Source organism: Paroedura picta, chromosome 7 (genome assembly GCF_049243985.1).
Source record: "Paroedura picta isolate Pp20150507F chromosome 7, Ppicta_v3.0, whole genome shotgun sequence".
NCBI lineage: Eukaryota > Metazoa > Chordata > Lepidosauria > Squamata > Gekkonidae > Paroedura > Paroedura picta.
This window is the reverse complement of record NC_135375.1, coordinates 98077569-98094165: the sequence shown is the minus strand read 5'-3', so window position 1 is coordinate 98094165 and position 16597 is coordinate 98077569. Positions and strand designations below refer to the sequence as shown.

Sequence of the window (16597 nt, the reverse complement as noted above, 5' to 3'; positions counted from 1 at the left end):
TAGGGGATACCTTGATGTTAACTCCGGGACCACAGCCCGGCCTCAACCATATGCCTGGTGGAAGAGCTCTGTCTTACAGGCCCTGTGGAAAGCTGGTAACTCCGGCAGGGCCCTCAGCTCTTACATACATGCCATGTGATAAATAATAACAACAACTGAATGTTCCTTGCCTGGCTGCCAGACAATTCTTAGATCTCCTTGGATCATATGCCATATGCCATAGGATAAATAAATGATATAACAACCCACCAGAGAGATAAGAACCCTCATCAAGAGCAGTCTCTTGTTTCATGAAACCTAGTGGACAACATGCATATGTACCATCATGCAACCCACGTTACTGCAAACCCTGGAGAATCCAGTGGCCACTCCACATGTACCAGGGTTGTGCATGTGTGATAAAAATGTGTGTTGCACTAGTTCATGCAACATAGCAGCCATGCATATTGGGAGGATCTCTACGTGGTTAGTAGGTTCCTGGTACAAATAATTGTACCAGTTCTATATACTACGTTGATTGCAAGGCTTATAGGCCTATAAGTGGAGTCAGAAGACCATGAAAAGCAAGGGGCAGCAGACTGTCACATTTCAGTGGAGAGCTCTGATTCCTCCTGAACAAAAACAGAGGGACTAATTCAGAACAGCCAGGACCAAGAGAATGATAAAAGAGTTCATCTATTATGGTATAAGCCTTTGAGAACTAGAGCCCACTTTGTCAGATACAAGGGTATTTTTGATGTGAAATCATCTTATACTGCAGCCATAGGGAAACTCTTTAAGATATGCAACGGAAATCCATTACGGAAGTAATGGTCAAAGGACACAGAGACATGAGATGTAGAAATCAAGGAGGATGTGCAAGAGGTGCACACTTCACTAGTGAGCCATGCTCCGTATGGTAGTGCCACAGGCAGCAAGTGTGATTCTCCAGCACTGCATCACAATATCTCCCTTATTTTTCAGCCAATTTCAAGACCTTAAAAACCAACCGTTTCATTGTGTCAAGATCTTTAATTTGCTTACTGCAAGTGCAAACTGAAAATGTTGTGAAAACTTAATGCAATGACATTTGTAAAAACAAAACAAAACATAGGCTTACTGTTTGATGTTTTCACATACATCTTATAAGACAATCTGGTTCTCAGCACTATTTTTCTTGCTCTGCTAATTGAATACCTAGGGAGTGCACATTATTTTCCGTAAAAACAGATATTTCTCCCCATAGCGTAATCACACCATTTCAGAATGGATTGTGCTGATCAATTCCAGTCCAGTTATTTTATGCTGGGGGGTGGGGTAGTTTCATGTCCACATTGCTTTTATTAAGGACCGGCCCTACTGTCGTCACTCTGCTTTTATGCTGTGCACAGAAATGATCCCACATTTTTGACCAGAGTAACAGAACTGGAATTCTTTTTCAGGTGGAGGGAGTTTCATAAGCAGATAAGGCAATTATCGTTGCTTGTAGTTACTAAGACCGATTGCTAAGACGGTACACACAGCCTACAGCAAATTAATGCAGCAATAGGAGGTCACGGATACATTGATTCCATGTAATTCTATTCTATATGAATCAGGCCTTACTAAAACTCTGCTGAGAAGTAAAATATGTAATTGTTAGTTAATGCCTTGTTGCAGTCTGGCCATGAACCAGTGAGGTATTCGATCAAGGCCTGAAAACAGCTGGCCTTGAGCAGAAGATGTCCAGACATGGGAAACAGACGTGTTTGTAGGTTAGGGTCAGGACTGGGGAATGTTTACTTCTGCAGGACCAAGGAGAGCTCCAATGCAAGAAAGTAATTGATTCAAGGAAGTACAACTCTCATGGGAACCCTTATGCCAAAAGCCTGGGGATTACTAGAGCAGGGGTAGTCAACCTGTGGTCCTCCAGATGTTCATGGACTACAATTCCCATGAGCCCCTGCCATGTAGTCCATGAACATCTGGAGGACCACAGGTTGACTACCCCTGTACTAGAGCATCCAATTAAACTTGTGGAGAAGATAGAACATTCCAACTCAGATCTATGTGATGTGGCATAACTAATCCACTCTTTAGACAGAATCAAATGATAGACTGCAATGCCAGAACTTTGGGTTTTACCACTTTAGGCTGCAGGAGAGGGTTATGTTTGTGAACATTCCCTTGCAGGAAAAGAAATCACTATAGTTAGTATTTGTAAAGAAGAACAAATATCCTTTTAGAATGGATTGATTTTAATCTGTACTGTTATGCTTTTTGTTGGGTGATTCTTGACTGTAAATAAAACTGATGATGATGACACTATAAGTAGTCAAGAATGGTAAAATATAGCCCTTTCCATATATGGTGATTTTTATAGGGAAAAGCATTCAAAAATATGACTCCCACCATGTAGTCTGAAGTGGTATGGCCCAGGATTCTTCTGTCCTCCTATTCTACATAATGCACCGACTTACTTCCCAAGTTGTTATAATGAAAGATGGGTTTTCCATTTCCAACACATTTTAATAACTAAATAAGTCACTCCAGTGACTGCCCAGCACTGGGAATAGTCAAAAGTCTCTACGAAGGTTGAAAATGATTGAAAGGGAGAGTAGATTATTATGAGGTGAGAAATATGCAATTAGCGCCAAAGGATATGGACAGCGTTCATTGTGTGAGTATGCGCCAAGTAGGAACAGATGTACTCTGTGCATGCCATAGTGGCACCATCTGTGCAATATATTCCGTTCCAGCTGCAGCAAGAACAGGAAGCAACATGGCAATTCAGCAGAATGGAACTTCCCATAAGTTATTTCAGAACCTTAATCGACTTCATGTTCTCTCCAATAATACACTTGTCCTAAAAACTGACTCGGGGATAGCTATTATCTTAACCCAGAATCAGCCATAAATGATGACAAATAATGTCCGTCTCTCCCACTGAGCATTGAAATGTCATGCTATCCAAATTTGCAAAGAAAAATTCCCGAGTGACAAGAATGTAAATAATTTTCAATGCATATTCACTCTTTCTCTGATCCCTTGATTTCCCAGACCTAACCCAATGGATGGACCAAGGAGGTGAATGGGACACGGTTGTGTTGTAGGCCAGGAGTCCCCAGTCTTTTGAGACTGCGGGCCTATGGAATTCTGACATAGGGTGAAGGGCAAAAATCACAAAATGGCTGCCTCAGGAGGACCACAAGATATCAGGGAGTAAGGTCAGACAGAAATCTAATTGTAACGATTTACTACTTCAAGAGGAGGAAGAAGAGGAAGAAGAAAAATGCTTCTGCTTTAAGAATCATTTTTCTCCCTTCTTACTGAAAATGATCCCAAATGGATAGAAGGAAGTATGTCATTTGAGATATAAACAATTAGCCTTGAGAGCTACTACAGGCCTGAGGCCTGAAAATACATAGTAGCAATTTGGAGTAAGGGGATGGGAGCTCTCCGTTAGTCATCTCCTTCTGGTTGGCAGAGCTTAAGTACGCAAATGAGGAACACTTCCCAGCTGCTTAAAGAACAGAACAGTTTGATTAAGAAGAGAAGTGAACTTTGTAAGGTGCGATGCAGTTATTCTGTTATGGAGGCAATCAGGGAGGAAGTGTGCTGAAGGGAGCAGGAAGTCTCCTATCGAGCCAATCACGACACAGGAGGAGATTATTTGACAAAAAGCAGAAAGTTCCTAATCTAAATGTGCTCCAGTGTTACTGGTGGGATATTCTTCACATGCTGTTGAATCACTCACGTTACAGATCTTCCACGTTATCACATTTCCAGTGTTCAGAACATCAACCACGGAATTATGGCCGCTCTGCAGAATAAACAAATTAACGTGTTCTCTCCAAATGCAAACTGAGGCTACTCCAGCAATCAGAGAGGAGTTCGGCAAATTTTATTTATTTACCTTATTTACATTCGATTTGTAATTGCTTCTCTCGGTACATTAATCTCTTAGAATTTTCATGCATTCGCGAGTTTAACAAAATAGCTTTTTCATCCCAAAGGCAGTCTCCCTAATCCGAGAACATCTTATTATCATAGAAACTACAGTTCTTGGTGTTTATTATAAATAATAATAATAATAATAATAATAATAATAATAATAATAATAATAATAATAATAATAATAATACCACCATTATCATCTGGCTTCTTGCCTTAGAAAACAAAGCTATGATGAGCAGGGCCAAAGAATTAGAGTTATTTTTGCCAGAAGGATCTTTACATTTCAATATGTACAGGTAGCTGTCCCAGAAACTAATTACACCAGCAATCCCAGATGGATTTGAGAGAGGGACAGATGCACCGTGTGGATTGCTGAATGGAACAGAGCTTCTCTGGTCTCTTAGGCAATCTGATGACTCATTAAGAAGGATAACAAATGGATGAGATAAGAGGCAGTGAGCTTCAGGGGCTACAAGACCATCTATGGACAGCTGGGGTGGATGGGCTGGTTATTTCCTTTACATGGAAATTTGGAAAGATTATTATGCAAATGCAGACAGGTGATTATTCAGATGCTAACAGAGATGCCTTCTCTACTGTGGGCAACCAACCTCCTTTTTTCCTTCTTGCAGACCCAGTCTGTTGGCATCCATTTGTTCCTATGAAGCCCGCTGCTCAAAAAAACATGCTGCTTTTGTTGGAAAACTGAAAGTCCATAGACCATGCCAATCGCATATCCACTCTGTTTTGCAAGGGTCAGAAGCTTTCAAAAGTCTGAAATCAAATTAGGACGTAGCTTGGCAGTTCCTGCATTTATCAGAAAGAGTTCCAGAATTGCTTCTGGCAAACAGAAGAACATGCCATCCACGGATTCTTCTTGTAGGCACCAAAAGTAATCATGGGTCAACTTTCCCTACTGACTTGAGTTTTAAGAATTAAAATGCAGGTGAGTGTTGGCCTTCATCTTGTTTCTGGAAAATATCAGAATGCATTAACAAATGCCTTTATCATTGAGGCTATGACATTGACCATTGTTCTACCACGGTTCTGACACACTGAATAGCCTTTGTCTAGGTGGCTCATTGTCTTTATGGATTGGAGCCAACTGGGTTTTCTCCTTCTGCTGGTGAAAAAAAGAGATCACCTTGACCACCCAAAAAGGCTATGCTGGAGATCCTGGACAAAAGTCATGTAGAGCAGGGGCTGTAGCCAGGATGAAAATGAGAGCGAATGGGTGAAAGGAAATGTGTTTCCTCAATGTGCTATGTGATTCCTCAGTGTGTAAGTAATGCCTAGCTCCTTGGCAATTGCATGGATTTGTCAGTGTTTTAGGTCAGCGGTAGTCAACCTGTAGTCCTCCAGATGTTCATGGGCTACAATTCCCATGAGCCCCTGCCAGTGTTTGCTGGCGGGGGCTCATGGGAATTGTACTTCATGAACTGCTGGAGGACCACAGGTTGACTACCCCTGTTTTAGGTCAACCCATGAGAACAAACCACATGGAGATAAGAGGCCTTTAGATCTTCCCAGTCCAACATGGGAGAGAAGGTAGCAACAGAAATGAAGGTGAAAGAAGGTAAAATCTGTCTAGTAGTATTGTGTCAAGCTTCTTCCAAGCTGCCGGCTATGAAGCACCTTCCCTCTGTCTCTCTTCCCTCCCATAGCCCACCTATTAGGCCAGTGGTTCTCAACCTTCCTAATGCCGTGACCCTTTAATACAGTCCCTCATATTGTGGTGACCCCCAACCATAAAATTATGCCAGTGTCCTTTCACAGAAATTAAACCGAAACTGACCAATGGGATGAAGATCCCATGGTTCATGATTGTCTATAAATTGGTTTATTTCTGGGGTTTCTCAGTTCAGTTCTGCCTCTTGACTCACCATGCTGATCTCGCTCTTTTCCACTGCTCCAGACAGACGAACGCTCTATCTCGATCTAACATGCAAGGATGTTGTGTGGATGGCGCTCCCCACAGCCAAGCCCCTGGCCCTGTCATGACCCCTGTGAAAGGCTCGTTCGACTCCCAAGGGGGTCCCGACCCCTAGGTTGAGAGCCACTATATAAGGCCCTTTTCATAGTGATTGTGACAATCCACCTAGCTTCTGATTAGCCAGTTGGCATTCCAGTTTGCTGGCTTCAGTCAGGCTGCTGGGTTCTGTGGCAATTATCTAGCCTCCTCCTGATTTTGCTCTGGGAAGGGGTATCATACAGGATGAGGGAAGGTGGCAAGGAATAGCAAGGAAGACCCTGCAGAGGAGGGCAACGGCAAACCAACTCTGCTTCTCACTGGCCTTGAGAGCCCCTTACTGGGGTCACTGTGGGTTGCAACTTGATGGTTTGATTTGGTTGGCTGAGCCTTGAGACATATGCCATGAGTCAGGAAGAGTTATGAAACAAAAATAGCGGAGAATGGCATTTGGCAAGAAGCTTTTTCCTAATACTAACCACTGCCATTTCATTTGGGTGGAAAGGAGGGCGGGGATCTCCCTGACCCTCTACTGACAATCAGTTGACTGACATCTGAGAACTTTCAACACTGCATGGAAAATGTTAACCTTTATTTGAAGGTGATAATTTTCTGCAGGCTCGGAACAGGCCGTTTTTTTTTTCTCCCAGGAACGGTGTACAACCTGCATATTATAGATTCTGCCCGCCTAAAAGACACTTATTTTCATTCCTGTCAAAGGGAAGCACATTTCAAAAGTGTTCATTAGTTCTATATGGCAGGCCAGAAACCCACACCGATGCAAGCAGCTATTTCTAATTGCCACTGCGCTCCTCCCAAGCTGAGCACAGTTCCTCCTGCCCTGCAGCCTAACTGGAAGGGGTTTTATTCCAGCTGTGGAATGTTCCCTTCATCTCATTAGTTGGAATGTCGTGAACATTCTAAGACTGACAGTGGGTATAATGGCGGTGAAGATTCCGTGATGTCAGGTCTGTTTAACCATTTCTGCTTCATTCTCCCCATTGCAAGATGACCTCTACAACTTATGATGGCCCCCATGAAATCTTTATTTCATCATAATTCAGAGTCCCAAATGCTTTCTATACCAGTTGTGGTGGTTCTTCTGAGCTCTGTGGCCATATTCTGGTAGTTTTAGCCCCTGATGTTTCTCTAGGATGGTGGCTGGCACCTTCAGAGATACTCTTTAAAAGGGTGCCATATAGAGGATGGAGCAGAATTGTTCTCCCTTGCCCCAGAGGGACAGACCAGGACCAATGGGATGTAATTAATTCAAAGGAAATTCAGCGTAAATATCCGGATGAAGTTCCTGACAGTGGTTTCTCAGTGGAACAGGCTTCCTTGGGAGGCGGTGGGTTCTCCATCTTTAGAATTTTTTAAAACAGAGGCTGGATAGCCATCTGATGGAGAGGCTGCTTCTGTGAAGGCAAAGGGGTGGCAGGTTACAGTAGATGAGCGATTGGGATGTGAGTGTCCTGCAAAGTGCAGGGGGTTGGACTAGATGACCCATGATATCCCTTTCCAACTCTATGATTCTAGGATGCATGTCCTACCTCTGAAGATGCCAGCCACAATTATCAGAAGCGCACACACGTCCAAGACAGCTACTAGTGAAATATCTTCAATGTTATGATGGCCTGGTGGTGAAGAAAATGATTACAACCTTCTAATTGATCATATAGTAAGTAGGGATTGGCTGTCCTCGTTCAAGTCTTTGGGTCTTACCAGGCATAGAAAGCAGTCTGTTACTCTCTGGAATGTGGTTTTTGATAAGCTCACACACAGAAGCAATGTTTACATTATGGCTGGTGTCCAATTGTTCTTATCTCAAGTCTGGAGGAAGAATGGAAGAAGTGTTTGTTGCTACTGCTTATGTAAACAATCATGCAAGCAGTTTTTGGGACCTGTCAGCAGCTTATGGTGGGCTGGTCTGAGAGCTGCAGGATGGTCTTGGGAGATGACATGGGGGGAAGAGACCCCAGGTTATTGGCCTGACCCATAAGGGCATCATCTCTCCCAGGCTCCAAAAAAAGGGTATTTAACACTACGTTATCCTATTGTTGGCATGCAGATTTGGGAACCCCCCTGTGTCTATTTCTTTGCTGCTATAAATAAATAAATATTTAAAAGGCTTTCCTCTAAGTGTAACCAATTGGCAGCAATACACTAGACAAAGGAATCATGATTAGGCCATTTGGCGATCAGTTATGCAGGTTGCAGTCCACACGTATGCTCAATGAGCGATGCACATGCTCAATTACTAACAGAGCATGCATACTGCCTTTGTTTTGTTCTTGCAGTTCACAAGCTATGTAAGTATGAAGACCTAACAATCACAGTGTGAAGACCCCCTAACCATACAGCATTGTGGGGACCCTGGACTGCAGGGCCCATAGCACATGCTACATGTGTTATTAGATAAACTACCTCTGGCTGTAACTCCAAAACCAGTTAAGATCTGGGACACATGAAAGCATGGAGCTGCCTTACAAGGCAGTTTACCTTTAAGGCCATCCATGGTCTGGCTGGTGTACCTGAGGGACCACCTCTCTGCCTTCGTCCCCCATAGAGTGCGCCACTCTGCAAATATGTCTGGCCTCAACCAACGCCAGGACATTCTCAGTCCCTACTTGGTGGAATGAGCCCCTGGAAGAGACCCAAGCCCTGGTGGAACCGGCGCAGTTCCGCAAGGCTTGCAAGACAGAGCTCTTCCACCAAGCTTTAGGTTGGGGCTTAGTGGGGTTTAGTGATCTCTATGCCAGGGAATTATCTATGCAAACGCTGGAAGGGGCTCATGGGAATTGTAGTCCATGGACATCTGGAGGACCACAGGTTGACTACCCCTGCTCTACGCCATCTCGCAGCAGCTCTCCAGAATCTCAGGCAGAAGTCTTTCAAACCATCGATGACCTGACCCTTAAAACAGGAGATGCCAGGAGTAGAACCTGGGATGTTCTGCATGCAAAACAAATGCTCTGCCACTGAGCCATGGCCTTTTTTATCCTTGATTTTTTGTTGTCTTTGTCTCATTGGCATCCGTAAAACACAGCCATGGTTAAGTACTATGGCTCACCTGGGCTATCAGATTAATGCTGCATTTCATTTTATTTGTCATTGAATAAATTAACAGTCACATCTGCTCAACTTCACTTACCTTCCAGTGTTTTGATTGCACGTCGGGGAAAATATTAATAGCGCTTTGAGGGAAATTTAACAAAATATTTAATAGAATTCAGGATTTACCCGCTGCATGTCAACAGCAGCGCAGTACTGCATTCCATTGCTTACCAGCATTAAGTTTGTTTTGGTTCTCTGCCTTCTGGTTACCTGGTCCAATTGCATTGGCAGGAGAAGGAACTCGGAAATATTCATAATAGCCAGGAGCTGGCAAAGCAGAGAGATTCCTGCACAAGTTGATTAACAAAGATACGTGGGTCCCAAATGAGGTGCAGCATCCTGTGCTCATCTGTGCCTGGATTTCAGATGCCAACAAAAACATAAATACATTCCAGGCAAACTGTTGAAACAAGTCCGTGGAATGTGCAGGCATATTATGAAATGCTAAGGGCTTGCAGTCATGGGTTAAGTGTCCTATTTAAGGAAAGGTCAGTCATCTTCCTTAGCTAAGAAACCTATCACACACATCAGCTACTTCTCTCTGATTTTCTTCCATCCTGCCATGCAACGTTTGGAACTCTTAAGATAGTTTTGCCAGAGTCTGCGGTTAAGGTGTGGGTCCCCCATGGTCTCAACATGGTCACATAGAGAAATGGATTGAACATTTCGTACCATGTCAAGACTTTCAACCTAGCAACTGCAGGAAGCCAGTGATTGCCCATGGGATCCCAAATTGCTCTGGTTCAAGTTTGCAACTGACTTTTTTTTTTACCTCAATGGCCTATCCTACCTTATAAAAAAAGTAAAGGTAAAGGTATCCCCTGTGCAAGCACCAGGTCATGTCTGACCCTTGGGGTGACGCCCTCTGGCATTTTCATGGCAGACTCAATACAGGGTGGTTTGCCAGTGCTTTCCCCAGTCATTACCGTTTACCCCCCAGGAAACTGGTTACTCATTTTATCAACCTCAGAAGGATGGAAGGCTGAGTCAACCTTGAGCCGGCTGCTGGTATTGAACTCCCAGCCTCATGGGCAGACAGCTTCAGACAGCATTTCTGCTGCCTTACCACCCTGCACCACAAGAAGCTCATCCTACCTTATACATGACTGTTATTCCAAATCAAAAATTTAAATAAATGGCATTTTTATTATATAATTAGACATGTATCATTAAAAAACATAAATCCATGTTTACATCAACCTATAAAATGCTGCATGTACAATTCCAAAGAATAGCATTCATGATTATACATGCTAGGGATCCAAGCACACACTGGTCAGGAGCAGAATGCTACCCGAGACTATGCAAACATATTTATCTCAAATCAATGGCTTGATGAGTGTTCCAGAGTTGGACAATGACTTTAGGAGATATGAGTTTTTGAGTACTGGATAGGGGAAACTATCAATTAGAAGAAAAAATGTTTAAGTATTGCTTCGTTTTTGTTGTTAGGTGCGAAGTCGTGTCCGACCCATCGCAACCCCATGGACAATGATCCTCCAGGCCTTCCTGTCTTATACCATTACTCAAAGTCCATTTAAGTTTGCACCAACTTAAATGCTAAATTATGGTAAATATGCAAGGGAAAATAAATTAAAGTTTGACATGATAAGTCACAGATTCTTGGGAGACCTATTGTCCTAAAGTATGCAGCTCCTTGGGGTGGGGGAGGTTACCAATTGGTCAGCCATTCTGTCCCATGCTTTCTAAACTATCTGCTCAGATTTGTTTCTGGAGGTTTGTCTCTGGGTGGCATCCATTTCTGTATCCTGTTGGACCAGACAGGGTGCTTGTATTTATGATCTGGCTAATACCTATTTTGTGTCATTTTGGCCAAGCAACATGCTGTATTTAATATTTAAATAATATTTCAATGGATTATATTTAAATATTAAATGCAGCATGTTGTCTATAAGCTACTCCTAAATAAGAGCAGGGGGGTCTGACTGCCAACAGCACACGTAATCAGTAGGACGGTGGGCAGAAATAAGCAGTTTCATTTCTTTTTTAAAAACTTTTCCTGGCATTGCATTAACTTTATTGTATTGGTGATTGAACGTGGAACATGGTATAAAATCACTTCTTATTCAACAAAATTTAATTAAAACAGGAAAATGTAGCAGGATTACCTATACAAATAGAAGCTAAAAATAGCATGAGAAGACCCATCCTTAATTAGCAGAAAGAACAAAAAAAACAAGCTAAAATGAAGAAGGGAAAATTAAATGAATACATTTCTATGATTATGTTAGGAAGATAAATGCTTGGATGTTTCATCTAGAAAGAATAAGGCAATTATCATTGATCTCCCATGAAGAATTGAGATTATGATTTAAAAAAAAATTGCATCACCATAAACTTTAAATCCAACACTAATTAAGCTTTTCCAAATCAAAATTAAATAAGGGCTGCATCTAATAATACATTCAGAAGCAGAATGTTCCCTCAAATCCTCCCTTATAGCTCTCCCTGTTCACTCTCTCATGCAATTGACTGATGCTTTAAAAACCATTCTAAAAACCCACAAGAATTGCCTTCTGACTCAAAACAGTAATTCCAACCAATCAGGGATCCCATAGTGATGGCGATGACATCACAATGCTGCTTAGCCAATCAGATGTGATTATATGAGCCATCACCTAAGTCAAGACCAAGCCAAGGGAGACGTAGGGCAATGTTCTCCTAGGAACGTCGCTATTACCATGGTAACCGGAGTAACCCCTTCCAATTATCAGGTGCCATTCCTGAGGCCAGACAGAAACAGAGAGCCATCTTCACATTACACCTGCAGACAGATGTCACCACCTCTCTCTCCGGGCATCTTTTAATCACCTTTCAGATAATACCCATATTAGTTTTCAGTTGCTGTAAACCACTCTGAAAGCTTATTTTGGACCAAAAGCAGAGTAAAAGAATACATTAAATAAATATAAACTTTGTTAATTAAATAAAACTTCCTATTTTGGTGTTACTGGGATTTCATTACTCCTCCTTGCTTTATTCCTCATCTTTTCAAAACAGTCAAACCAGTGTCCCCCACCTGCTGTGCTTCATCTCTCTCCGTTTTGCTGCTATGGGGCAGGCTGGCCTAGCTACCATTTCTGTTGCTCCTGACCCCAAAAGGACATTTCATTCTGCTTTACAAGGTGTTGAGGGGGTGGGAGTGGGGGGGATTGCTCATTTAATTGATTTATATCCTGCTGTTCCTTCAATGATTGGCCAAAGTGGTTTATATTCTCTTTTTTTCCCATTATATTCTTACAACAACTCGGCAAGGCCAAGTAAGCTAAAGAAGTAGGGCTGGGTTTTTTATACCCTGCTTTTCACTACCAGAAGGAGGCCCAAAGCAGCTTACAAAAACCTTTCCCTTCCACTCCCCTCAAGGTAGGTGGGGCTGAGAGAGTTCTGAAGTAACTGCTCTGCAAGAACAGCTCTAAGAGAACTGTGACTAGCCCAAGGTCACCCTTATGCATCTCAGAGGGACTTACTATCACCTGCCCTTTCTCACCCCATAACAGACATCCTGTGAGATAAGGTCAGGCTGAGACAGCTCTAAGAGAACTAATATGTAAACAGCTCTCAGGGAACTGTGACTGGCCCAAGGTCAGCCAGCAAGCTTCTATGGCAGAGTGGTCTCCCAGATCTTAGCCAGGTGGTCAAACATCTATACCACGCTGGCACTCTTCTGCATGCCCCCCCCACCCCCAGACAAGCACAATGTCACCCAGCAAGCTTCCATGGCCAAGCAAGGATCCAAACTTGGGTATTCCAGATCCTAAGAAAACACTCTCGCCATTACACAACACTGGATCTCCCTCTGCAATGTCACCCCAAAGAACCAGGAGGAGGCAAGTTTTGACAATTTTCGACATTATCCCAAAACAAAACTGGAAAGCTTACTTCCTCTCCCAAATCTTCAAGTTCATATTGGCAGAATATGGCTGATCCAGTTGTGTCTAGAAGAAGAGTTGGTTCTTATATGCTGCTTTTCTCTACTCGAAGGAGGCTCAAAGCAGCTTACAGTCGCCTTCCTTTTCCTCCCCCCACAACAGAAACCCTGTGAGGGAGGGGAGGCTGAGAGAGCCCTGATATTTGTGCTTGGTAAGAACAGCTTTATCAGTGTTGTGACGAGCCCAAGGTCACCCAGCTGGTTGCATGTGGGGAAGTGCAGAATCGAACCTGGCATGCCAGATTAGAAGTCCACACTCCTAACCACTACACCAAACTGGCTCTAGGGAGCACATTATACAGCAGCCTCTGAACATAATGGCTGCAAGCCCTATGCCTCCCCCCTGACTAAAGGCTCTTTGACTTTTGAAAGCTTATCCTCTCAAAAACCTCTTGACCTCTAAGTTGCCACTAGACTTAAGTCCTGTCTCCAGACATCTAGTAGAACTTACTTGTCTCCAGACCAGGCCGTTCCAGTTTCCCCATTCTCTGCTGTCTATTTCTGGTGTAGTCTTCGATTATGCAAAGTAGCAGGGGGGAAATACAGAAAGGTACAAAGGGGACCTGCAACAAAATGTTGCAGATGGAACAGTGCACTGTCAGCCACACCTCTAGCATTGCTCCCTGAAGTCTTGCGAACTAGAAGGTGTTGGGAAAGGTTAGGAAGGATGGCTCAGGTGGCAGCTATAAAGGTCGGCAGGTAGATGAGGAGGATCCTTTCCTCCTGCATGCCACCAGAGTTGCCCTCCCTAAACTTTGCCTCTAACCAGCAAGACTGCAGACACAGCTGCTGAAAGCATGAGGGGGCAAAGAAGATTCTTCTCAGCTGCCCATCTCCAAAGCTACTGCTCCCAGCCCTCTCCCCCTCCTTCACTACAGCTGTGGTGTTTTTTTCCCAACCCACCCCCACCCCCACCCCCCCTTTTATTGCAGATTTTTCTGCAAACCTGAGAGTCTTTCAAGTTTTGGAGAAAAAATCAAATAAAGGTGCTCCTGATCCACAGATATAAGTATTTGCAGATGGCCCCCATTCCAGGTTCACAGAAATTCCAAGGGAATTATACGCAAGATCCTGGTTTGTGTTGGAATTGCAATCGGCAAGTAATTTGGTGAAATCAGCCTTGAGGGGCTATTGTTAAGCTGTAGTGAGCTGTACCTGTGTGCTCACTAGTGCATCAAGTGGTCACAGGTGAGCTTGCAATGGAGAAAACCCTGAGCACATGCCCTGAGGGTTTCTTTAAAGGGGGCTCCCACCCACTTCCTTTTTTCAGGAGAAGAAGATGTGTACTCTGCTGAAGCAAGGAACAGCATCCTCCATTAAGGCTTTCTGCTTTCTCCATTTGTGGATTTATCCATGTAGTCTGCCTGAGCCAAGCATAGGGGCTTGCAATGTGTTTTCTTTGTAAGTACCTTTTACACTTTAGGACTCTGTTTCAGTAAGAAGACTCAAGCCGATGGGTATGATATATTCCTGTAAATAATAATTCCAGTAAAAATTATCTCTCTTTTAAACCTCGAAGCATTGTGAGTCTGGATCTGTGCCTCATCCACAAAGGTAACTCATAACTACGTACTTTCAAAATGTTCTGTTACTCTACATCTCAAATTTTCTGAAGGCACCTCGATCCGAGACTAATCCAAGTGTCCCAATAGTTTGCTTACAAGGAGATTTTTAATAAAGCATCAAACTTACAGAAAATGCAGTCTAAGCTTACCTCTGCAGGGGCTTGAATGCAGACACAGAGAGAAGCTGGCCAGAATCTGACACCACATGCATAGCTAAAACTAGCCATCTTATACCCTATCTGCTGACTATCAAGAAATGGTCAGTTAAGCTATCCTAAGCATTAAGTTGAAACATGCCATCTTGCACCTGGCATCCACTGGTGGGGAATAAGCGGCCCAGACTCTGAAGATAAGCTCTGCTAACAAGCATGAGAGAGGGCAGATTTCTCTTGGGAGCAGCCAAACACAATTCTTCCCCCAAACTCAGGGCAACATCACCAGCATGTAACAAAGATGGAGTTGCACAGGCTTCATACTTGCCTGTTAGAATATAAGATAATGTTAAGGCATGGATGACATTGCTGTAAAGAAGAACGAGGAGTGGTGGTTTGGGCTGGTGGCAGCACACTTGTCATGGCATCTAGTTCAGCTTTGACTGGACGGATTCTTAACAACGTCAGCATTTAAGAACAAGCGGAAAACACGAGTTTGCATTCACATTCAGAGATGTTAGGACTCCACACTTCCTTCCAAGTTTAGATCCATTTAAGAAGAAACCCAACCGCACACATTTTACAGAATGGCTGATTTAAACAAAGTTTAATCCATATCCTGTTGTTAAATTTCTATAATTCTATAACTGTTTAGTGTAAAAAGTTCTGTGTAACAGTCATTGTTGATAGCATCCGTAAAGCTCAGTTTCCACCACAGCTTTCAACAACACTATGAGTGATTAGTCTGCATGGGCCTTTTTACCCACTCCCAGTCCGAATAAATCCCTGCCGTCTACACTGAATTCAATTTCCACTTGGATTTGGGGCGCTTTAAATTTTTCCTATGCACTGCAACATGATTGATCCGGAGTCACCCTACCTTTCTACCGTGATATCCAGAAGTGGATATAACCGTTGATATTTGAAAACCTGGTATCAGGAAGTGTGCAGATTGTTTCTTTTTGCGAATTAATTCCCTTCTCCATGTCTTGTAGCAAAGCAGTCTTCCATGATTGACCAGGTTGTCAGTTCAAAGACTTCCTGGTTCCTGGTTGCAAGGCTCCTCTTAAAGGGACTGTGCTCCAGAAGCCCTAACTTCTCTCAGCAGAAATGTGCCTCTTGGATTTATTCCCTCTCCCCTCCTGTCTCCAATCGTCCTCCCCCCCCCCTTTCAAGAAAAGAAAGAGACTCCTGCTGTGATTGGTTACTCTCCCTGCTTTGAGCTTCCCCAATCAAGTACAGCACACTTTCTGTTTCAATTGGGAAAGGGGATAGAGGAAGACCAGAGTTCAAATCGATCTGAATTCAGCAGAATCCACAACAGAAAAAACAAAGTTAAGTGCAGAATCAGCCATGGTTCGCATCCTGTTTTCCAAAAGCCACACCTGCAAAAATACGCTTCTGATTCAGACTGGCAGCCAGCGGTGTCTCTATGGACGACTCAGCCATATACCAAAGGGTAGGATTTGATTGAAACAGCATTTACTGATGCCTGATTTAGATTATTTGTGACTGATCTAATTGTCTATTTAACCAAATGTCTGCTGAGCAGAATAATTCTGCAGCAAGGGTAGGGGGTGGTAGATTTCAGTTGAGCACACATGGAAAGCCAATGGGGCATGCAGAAGAAGCCCCCCAAGTACTTTGTGTTAGTAAAGGATACAAGTGAGGCAATCTGCAGAACAAACTGAACAACTAATGTTATTGTTATGATTCTTAACAATGTTAGCATTCAAGAACAAGCAGAAAACACGAGTTCGCATTCACATTCATAGATGTTAGGGCTCCACGTTCCTAACAAGTTAAGATCCACTTAAGAAGAAACCCAACTGCACACATTTTATTGTTATGATGTTAATGTTCTAACGTTATCGTTATAATCATGTTATTATTGTTATAATGTTATTACTGTTATCACCTGTTACTATATGTT

The 16597-nt window shown here is 43.1% G+C and overlaps 1 long non-coding RNA gene across 1 annotated transcript in view; it reads right to left on the bottom strand.

Moving 5' to 3' along the window:
* The window catches only part of LOC143841868 (uncharacterized), a 61980-nt gene extending 46407 nt beyond the window's left edge, over positions 1 to 15573 (bottom strand). Inside the window, exon 1 of the long non-coding RNA XR_013232911.1 lies at positions 15545 to 15573. This is a non-coding gene — a long non-coding RNA (uncharacterized LOC143841868). The remainder of the gene's footprint in view (positions 1 to 15544) is intronic.
* Between the last annotated feature and the right edge of the window lie 1024 nt (positions 15574 to 16597).